The following is a 9,116-nucleotide window of genomic DNA, read 5'->3' on the forward strand; positions in this document are numbered from 1 at the left end:
ATCTAAGGTTGCAGGTAGAAACATGCCACCCTAAAGGAAGTCTAAGGAGACAAAACTAAATGAGGATGTAGTCGCATCCAGGGCTAAAGCCACCATGTAACGACCCTTAAAAAATGAACTAGTGAAACTAGAGCCTAACGTGTGTGCGTTTGTGTTAGTCATGAATTTTGATGTGGTTTAATATTATCCCGAGCCATGGTTGAGGGGTTTAGGGGTTATACGTCAAGGTACGACTCCCCAAGGACCACTCTAAGGGCCTTGAGGAGGACCCAAAGTCTAAACCCCAAGACCCCAAGGAAACCATCAAGTTAGCCAAAACTTTGTGACCTACAGATGGGGTTCGTGCCTCGTAGGTCCATCCACGCCTCGTGGATGGCCTCGGTAGGTCAAGAGGCCTAAAACCAACTTGCAACCCCAGACCACGGACCAGCAGAACGGTCCGTGAATGGACTCACGGTCTGTGAGTGCAGGGCGTGAATGGGCATTGTTGTTCTGGTGCAGTCTTGGCCAAGCTAGGGGTGAATTGGTAAATTCACCCCAAGTCCTAATTAATATATGTGCAATTATTTTAAATGTTTTAAGGTATTTTAAGAGTATTAAAACATTGAAACCCTCATTTAGATTTCATCTCTCAAAATCAATACCCTTCCCTCCTAAAAAGTTCTCTCTAGAAAACTCCATAGGAGATCAAGGCCAAGTTCAAGCTAGTGTTGGGATTTCAATGTGTTTATTCTTCAATTTCGTGGCACTCTTTAAGTATAAGGTATGGTGATCCTTCATCTAGGGTTACTTTTCACTCTAGAGTCAATTCCAAAGATGTTTTCAAGGTTTTCAAGTTTCACCAAAAACCTAGATTTCACTGAAACTCATGTGTTCTTGCATCAGACGTTTTGAAATGATAAATTATGATTATATTGACGTTTAATTGATGATTTAAGATGATTTTACTCTATGAACCCATGATTTCTCTAAATTCCTAAATTTTGGACTTATGAAGTGGGTTTGTTGAATATGAATGAATGATGATGCATTTATGTGTAGATTGATTTAGATTATTGATTTGAATCATTATCTATGTATAATTATGGTGAATTTTTGATGAATTGAGTATTTTTTATCATAGCCTTGAAAGGGAAAGTTTGACCTAATTTTCATGTTAATGTAAATTCTACTTAAATTGTTGATTCGTTTGTAAGGTAGAGGTGTTTACTTACTTTGTATACTGATCCACTTGAAAGGTGGAGGTGTTTACTTACTATGTACATTGTGATCATGTCCTTGAAGGCATAGTTTGATGAATTGAAGTATTATCATGTTATTGTATATGTGAATTTATAATCTGAAGGATTTACATTTGATTCAATGATAGAATGATGAACATGTATTCAATGTATTATTTTTAATATTGAAAGACTATTTTCTCAATTTGGCACTCATGAATGAAAATGATGAATGTGAAGGGTTCCTATAATGTGAATGATTTAATCTAGAATTGGTAGGCTTATGCATCCTTTTCTAAACTGATGAATGTGTCTTGACTTGAATGAATATGAATCGATAGGCTACAACATTCCTTTCTTATATGAGTGATGAATGTGTCTTGACTTGATGGCTATGAATTGATAGTCTTTATGCATTATTTTCATAAATGATCTAATGTAATGAAGACACTAGAATCGATAGGCTAGTGGTATTCCTTTCTTAATGAGTCAATGTACCATGAATCGATAGGCTAGTGACATTCTTTTCATGAGTATAAGAATTTAATGACGGACCATGAATCAATAGGCTTATAACATTCCTTTTATGTGGACCCTAGAGCTATCCTTGAATGTACCATGGATCGATAGGCTTATATCATTCCTTCTTTGGAAATGATGTACCATGGATCGATAGGCTTATAGCATTCCTTTCCTTGGTAATGATGTATCATGGGTCGATAGGCCTATGGCATTCCTCCCTAATACACTAATGTAATGTGAATGAAATAATCTATGAGAATGTAGGCTAAGGACCGAGTAAATATGGTAAGATTGAAACTCTCCCAATGTTAGGCTAGGGTTCCAATGAACATCTTCCTATCTGCTAACTATGTGCCCGCCTAGGATATTAGCCAGTGGATCCAATGTGCATCCAAGCTAATGCTACCGATCTTGCTTCGGCAAGGAGACCACCTCTTTAAAGTGTGGGGAAGACACTGGATTCCATGTCTAGCTTGCATCTATGTCGGTTAAATGGTTATTCCCATCATGTGAGATGTGCATTGTAGTTTCTTGAGAACTTCTATGAAGTGTGGGTAGTAGTATGGGATGCTATCCATACATGGCACGAGTAGGCTTCAACAGGGCTATAGTGAGTTCTCTAAATCTTAATGACTATTGTTTAATGTCATCGAAGGAAGAAGTTATTGAGATTGTTGGTCTAATGTCTAATGAATGGAGGTCCTTTGAATGATGTTATTGATGAATGTTGACTTATTGTCTAAATGAAATGATGAATGAGTAGCTTATATGGATGAAATGAGATACTTAGCATGTTATGTTGAAATATAAAGGTTTTTGTCTATTGTAGCCTTGAGGAATACCTTGGTGTGGTATGACGAGGTAGTATGGGATGCCACTTCATATCTTACTTAGGTGTGTCTTAGGGTTACTTTAGGTGGAGGTCCTAAGAGCATGAAATGATTTACTTGACGAATATGTTTATGTGTTGTACTGGTTGATCATGATTACTTGTAATGTGAATCATGATAAATGGTAAGTTCACTTTTGGTGTCTTTAAGGTGGTGCCTTGGTGTGGATGGTTGTATGGGATGCTAACCATACATTGCACAAGGTATAGCTTGAGGGTTACTTGAGGTGGAGGCTCCAAGTGAAGGTAAGGGTTTATATGTGACTTCGTTCAAATATGAATTATGTGACTTTGTATGTTGGTTGCGACTTATATTATGCCTCTTATATTAATGTTCATGATGTTTTACGAAAATGGCATAAAAGTATGACTTTCAACTCAAATGTTCTTTTCAAGCATGTTTTTGCACGGTCATCACACTTTGTACATCTAATGTGCTAACCCCATTCTTTTCCCTTTTTACCAAAATGTAGGCTTTGCAGATATTGGTGTTCTATGCATGAAGAAATAGGTTTCTAAGGTGCTTGAAGATGAAGACTTGGTGAGTCCTCATAGTTTCAAGGACAAAACCCATTGTGCTTCTTTGTATGTCTTTAGTTTTATTAAAGCTTTTGTACGGGCTTTGTCCCAATGTTGTATTCAAAGTATTAGATAGTTTGAGACATATTGTATAAAGTCTATAAAGTCTTCCGCTTGCTATTTAATGAAAATGTCTTCGATTGTAAAGAAACTTTTTAACTTTTATCTATTTTCAAGTAACTTTTAACTAGGGGGTGCTCTCGGGTCGTGACAAACATGGTTTCAGAGCACAAGATTTTGAAAAGGTCTTAGGATGTTTCAAACCACATCTAGTAGAGTCCTGTTCATAATGTGAAGAACGCCACATTATGAATAGGAGGCTATTGGGTGCTAAGAAAGTTTCACTTCTTCATTCTTCAAGTCGTGCCATAGAATTTAAATCTATAATGTCTTTCCCTTATTTCTTATGTGATGGTCCTTAGAGTGTAACCCCCTTGAAAGGAGTATTTAGAAGGTGTGAGGAAGTAAAGGTTGATTGTGATGTTGACTTTAGTATGAATGAGTTGCTTTATGGTTATATGTGTTGTTGGTAGAACCCGACTTAGTCAAGATGAGTTTTGAGGTATGTTGAAAGAGTTGATGAAATGTGGTGTTTTAGAAATGCCTAGTTGTGATGAGTATGAAAGATTAGTGATGTCTTGCTCAGACCTTAGAATTAAAAGAAGGGGAGTTTGAAAGAGCTAGTGTAAGCTTACTCCCATGTGGGGGATGATGTGCCTAGATGGTAAAGTCTTTGACTGTCCTTGACATTCATGAGTTAGGCCTGATTGATGTTCTTACCCTAAGAGGTGTAGTGAGTTTGAGAAGTTTAGACCCGGTGTGGTAGACTCATATGAGACCTTGAGTGTTATGGTAAGGTTGATGGTGAGCAAGAGTGCTTAATGAGGACCTTCCTAGTTTAAAGGTACCGGTATGTTGATGGTTTCTTGTAAGTTGTGGACGTCTTGATCAAGGTTCCCTTGTGGTGTTCATGTTGACCATAGTTGGGTTTGCTCTTAAGTGGGGGATAGTATGCTGAGTAGTAAGGTTGTTGAGAGTTTTGATATCCTTACCTCTTTCTTTATGTGCTTATTCAAGCTTAAGACAAATAGTTCCTTTTTGGCTTGTTTCATGTTTTTGGAGTCAGGTGTGGTATGTAGTTTCCATGTTCTCCTTATGTTATGCATGTTCTTGATGAAATCTTGTTTGAATGAGAAAATGAGTTTTCATGATTTATGTTTCTCATGCTGAATTGCATTTAGTTCGAGTTGTTTATATGCATCATGAAGTTAAATGTTGAACATGCCTAAATATGTATTTATGAAGAAGTTGCATATTGTGCTTTTATGAGAAAATTTCTTAAAGGGGCTTAATGATGTTGTGATGAGCATGATGTGATTTGGAGGAGGAAGTTCTGGCAATGAAATGAAGAATGTGAAGTTTTGATGCATAATGAGTTTGAAGATGTAGTTCCTACCTTCTTGTTGTGTTTTGAGTTTATTGATGTGGAGTTGATGTTTACTCCTATGTTTATGCATTTCTATTGATGTTGTATGCATGAATGTGGGCTTCTAGTCTTGAGTGGTTACCCCTTAATATGTTTAAAGTGTCATTAGATGACGAATGTTCCTAAGTGAGGGATAATGTAACGACCCTAAAAATATGAACTAGTGAAATTAAAGACTAACGTGTGTGCGTTTGTGTTCGTCATGAGTTTTGACGTAGTTTAATATTGTCCCGAGCCATGGTTGAGGTATTTAGGGCTTAGACGTCAAGGTATGACTCCCCAAGGACCATCCTAAAGGTCCTTGAGGAGGACCTTAAATCTAAACCCCAAGACCCCAAGGAAACCATCAAATTGGCCAAAACTTGGTAACCAACGGATGGGGTTCACGCCCCGTAGGTCCATCCACGCATCGTGGATGGCCTCTGTAGGTCAAGAGGCCTAAAACCAACTTGCAGCCCCAGACCATAGACCAGCAGCACGGTCTGTGAATGGACTCACGGTCTGTGAGTCCAGGGCGTGAATGGGCACTATTTTTCTAGTCCAGTCTCGGCCAAGCTTTGGGTGAATTGGTAAATTCACCCCAAGTCCTAATTAATATATGAACAATTATTTTAAATATTTTAAGAGTATTAAAACATTGAAACCCTCATTTAGACTTCATCTCTCAAAATCAACCCCCCTCCTAAAAAGTTCTTTCTAGAAAACTCCATTGGAGATCAAGGTCAAGTTCAAGCTAGGGTTAGGATTTCAAGGTGTTTCTTCTTCAATTTCGTGTGATTCTTCAAGTATAAGGTATGGTTATCCTTCATCTAGGGTTATTTTTAACCCTAGAGTCAATTCTGAAGATGTTTTCAAGGTTTTCAAGTTTCACTAAAAACATAGATCGCTCAAACTCATGGGTTCTTGCATCAAATGTTTTCAAATGATAAACTATGATTATATTGATGTTTAATTGATGATTTAAGATGATTATACTCTATGAACCCATGATTTCTCTAAATTCCTAAAATTTGGACTTATGAAGTGGGTTTATTGATTATAAATGAATGATGATGGATTTATGTGTAGATTGATTTAAATTATTGATTTTTATCATTATCTATGTATAATTATGGTGAATTGTTTATGCATTGAGGATTTGTTATCATATCCTTGAAATGACAAGTTTGACCTAATTTTCATGTTAATGTAGAATTGTTCTAAAATTGTTGATCCGCTTGAAAGGTGGAGGTGTTTATTTACTTTGTATATTGATCCACTTGAAAGGTGAAGGCGTTTAATTACTGTGTACATTGTGATCAAGGCCTTCAAGGCACAGTTTGATGAATTGAAGTATTATCATGTTATTTTATATGTGAATTTACAATATAAAGGATTTAGATGTGATTGAATGATAGAATGATGAACATGTATTCAATGTGTTAGTGTTCATATTGAAAGGCTATTTTCTCAATTTGGCACTGATGAAAGATAATGATGAATGTGAAGGGTTCCTATAATGTGAATGATTTAATCTAGAATTGCTAGGCTTATGCATCCTTTCCTAAATTGATGAATGTGTCTTGACTTGATGAATATGAATAGATAGGCTACAACATTCCTTTCTTATATGAGTGATGAATGTGTCTTGACTTGATGGATATGAATTGATAGACTTTATGCATTCTTTTCATAAATGATCTAATGTAATGAAGACTCTAGAATCGATAGGCTAGTGGCATTCCTTTCTTAATGAGTCAATGTACCATAAATCAATAGTCTAGTGGAGTTCTTTTCATGAGTATAAGAATGTAGTGAGGGACCATGAATCGATAGGCTTATAACATTCCTTTCATGTGGACCCTAGAGCTATCCTTAAATATAGCATGGATCGATAGGCTTATAACATTCCTTCCTAGGTAATGATGTACCATGATCGATAGGATTATAGCATTCCTTCCTTCGTAATGATGTATCATGGGTCGACAGCCCTATGGCATTCCTCCCTAATACACTAATGTAATGTGAATGAAATAATCTATGGGAATGTAGGCTAAGCACCGAGTGAATATGGAAAGATGGAAACTCTACCAATGTTAGGCTAGGGTTACCATGAACATCTTCCGATCCCATCACTAAGTGCCCGCATAGGATATTAGCCAGTGGATCCAATGTACATCTAGGCTAATACTACCAGTGTTCTTTTGGCAAGGAGACCACCTCTTTATGGTGTGGGGAAGACACCAGAATCCATGTCTAGCTTGCATGGTCTATGTCGGTTAAATGCTTATTCCCATCATGTGAGATGTGCATTGTAGTTTCTTCAGAATTTCTAAGAAGTGTGGGTAGTAATATGGGATACTATCCATACATGGCATGAGTAGGCTTCAAGAGGGCAATAGTGAGTTCTCTAAGTCTAAATGACTATTGTTGAATGTCGTCTTAGGAAGAATTTATTGAGATTGTTGGCCTAATGTCTAATGAATGGAGGTCCTTTGAATGATGTTATTGATGAATGTTTACGTATTGTCTAAATGAAATGATGAATGAGTAGCTTATATGGATGAAATGAGATACTTAACATGTTATGTTGAAATATAGGTTCTTTTCTATTGTAGCCTTGAGGAATACCTAGGTGTGGTATGAAGAGGTAGTATGGTCTGCCACTTCATGTCTTACTTAGGTTTGTCTTAGGGTAACTTTACATGGAGATCCTAAGATCATGAAATCACTTACTTGAAGAATATGTTTATGTGTTGTATATTGGTACTGGTTGAGCATGATTACTTGTAATGTGAAGCATGATAAATGGTAAGTTCACTTGTGGCGACCTTAAGGAGATGCTCAAAGTGGCTGAGGAAGCTTCATATGAGGGCCTTAGTGAGACTAAAGAGGTCATGGTAGATGCTGTTATGCAAGCTTCTTTGGTGGACACTCCATTGGTTGTTGTTCCTTCTGAAGTGACTCTAGGCACTGATGCCCAAGTCCAAACTGATGCACCGGGCACTGATGCCCAGACAGATGAAGCGACTGTGTAGACAGGATCCCCTCTTCACCTCCTTCTCTGTCTTACTTTATTTGAACTTTTGGATATTTTTGTTTGCATTTCAGGACATATGACTTTATTTGTGATGGGGTGAGGCCCACCTTTTGTGAATATTGGTTTTGTTTATATATTGGGTCTTGAGCTGAAATTGTTTTTACACTGTTTTTGTTAATGATTGAGCTTATGGATCCTTGTTTTTAAATGTAAATGATTTTTTACCCTTCCAAAAAATTTTTGCCACTTCTTGTTGTGTTGAATGTGGTTATTCTTTTGCAAATTTGGGTATCGGTTTTTATCAATATCGATGACATGAATAGTGCTCATAATCGAACAAAAATGAATGTGCGGCTACGATGAGGCCAAATAAAGTTGCATAGACAATATGTGAACTCTTTGCATCTCGTTATGACTAGCCAAGTATCGAATTGAATCTCTTGTGATGAACATTGCACACTACGGAAGGTGTGGGGTCTTGTTTGACTTTGGTGTCAATGCCTTGTGTGATGAGCTTACTGTGAACCATTAGTGATTACACCTAGAATTTGCCCCGTTGGTCCAGTTGACTAAGTGATGTGAACTCTTGAGATGATCTTAGGCAACTCTAAAGAGTGTGAAGCAATTTGACATTATACCTCTTTTTGTGGCCTACCTTGTGAGTGTGTAAACCCCTTTTGAATACCCTTTGAGCCTTAACCTTTTCTTGGAAGAAACTTGATGAAAACATAACCTTTCCTGATCAATTACCCATAATCCTCATGATTTGTTGTCTGTTTGAATAGCCAACTTAGGCCAAAAGCCTAAGTTGGGGGTGTGGTAAAAAGAAAAGGTGAATCAAGAAAATGCAAAGAAGTCCCTTTTGCCCATGATTTGAGAAAAATGGAACCCCTCCATATAAAAAAGAGAGAGAGAGAAAAAGGCGAAAAGAATGAAAAAGAAAAAGTTGTCGAATAATGTGTGAAAATGCAAAAAGAAATAGGTTACCAACAGTCCATGGAAAGTAAATAATGGGATAACTTGTGAGCACAAATAAAAATGATGAAGAAAAGGAAAGGAAATGTTGTTCACACCACATTTCATGAGGACTATAACCATTGAGCCTAAATGACCATTCATTTGCACTTAGCCCCATTACAAGCTTTGAAAAGACCTTTTTGATCTTGAGTGAGCTAAAGCGAGTATTGATTGGAAAATACGGGCAAACCTATGGGTGAAATCATGCATCGTGTTCCTCTTTGTGAATGTGAGCGTTGCATTTGATTTCGAAGCTTTAAATTCTGATCCATTGTGTGTGAATATGGATTGTGAGGGCATTTGAATACCTTTGTTAAGCTTGAACTTGCATTTGAAGCAAGTATTGTGTGCTTCAAATTCTTTGATATTGGTGAGTCACAACTT

Source organism: Solanum verrucosum, unplaced genomic scaffold (genome assembly GCF_900185275.1).
Source record: "Solanum verrucosum unplaced genomic scaffold, falcon-dt-bn FXZP01000176.1, whole genome shotgun sequence".
In the NCBI taxonomy this organism is placed as follows: Eukaryota; Viridiplantae; Streptophyta; class Magnoliopsida; order Solanales; family Solanaceae; genus Solanum; species Solanum verrucosum.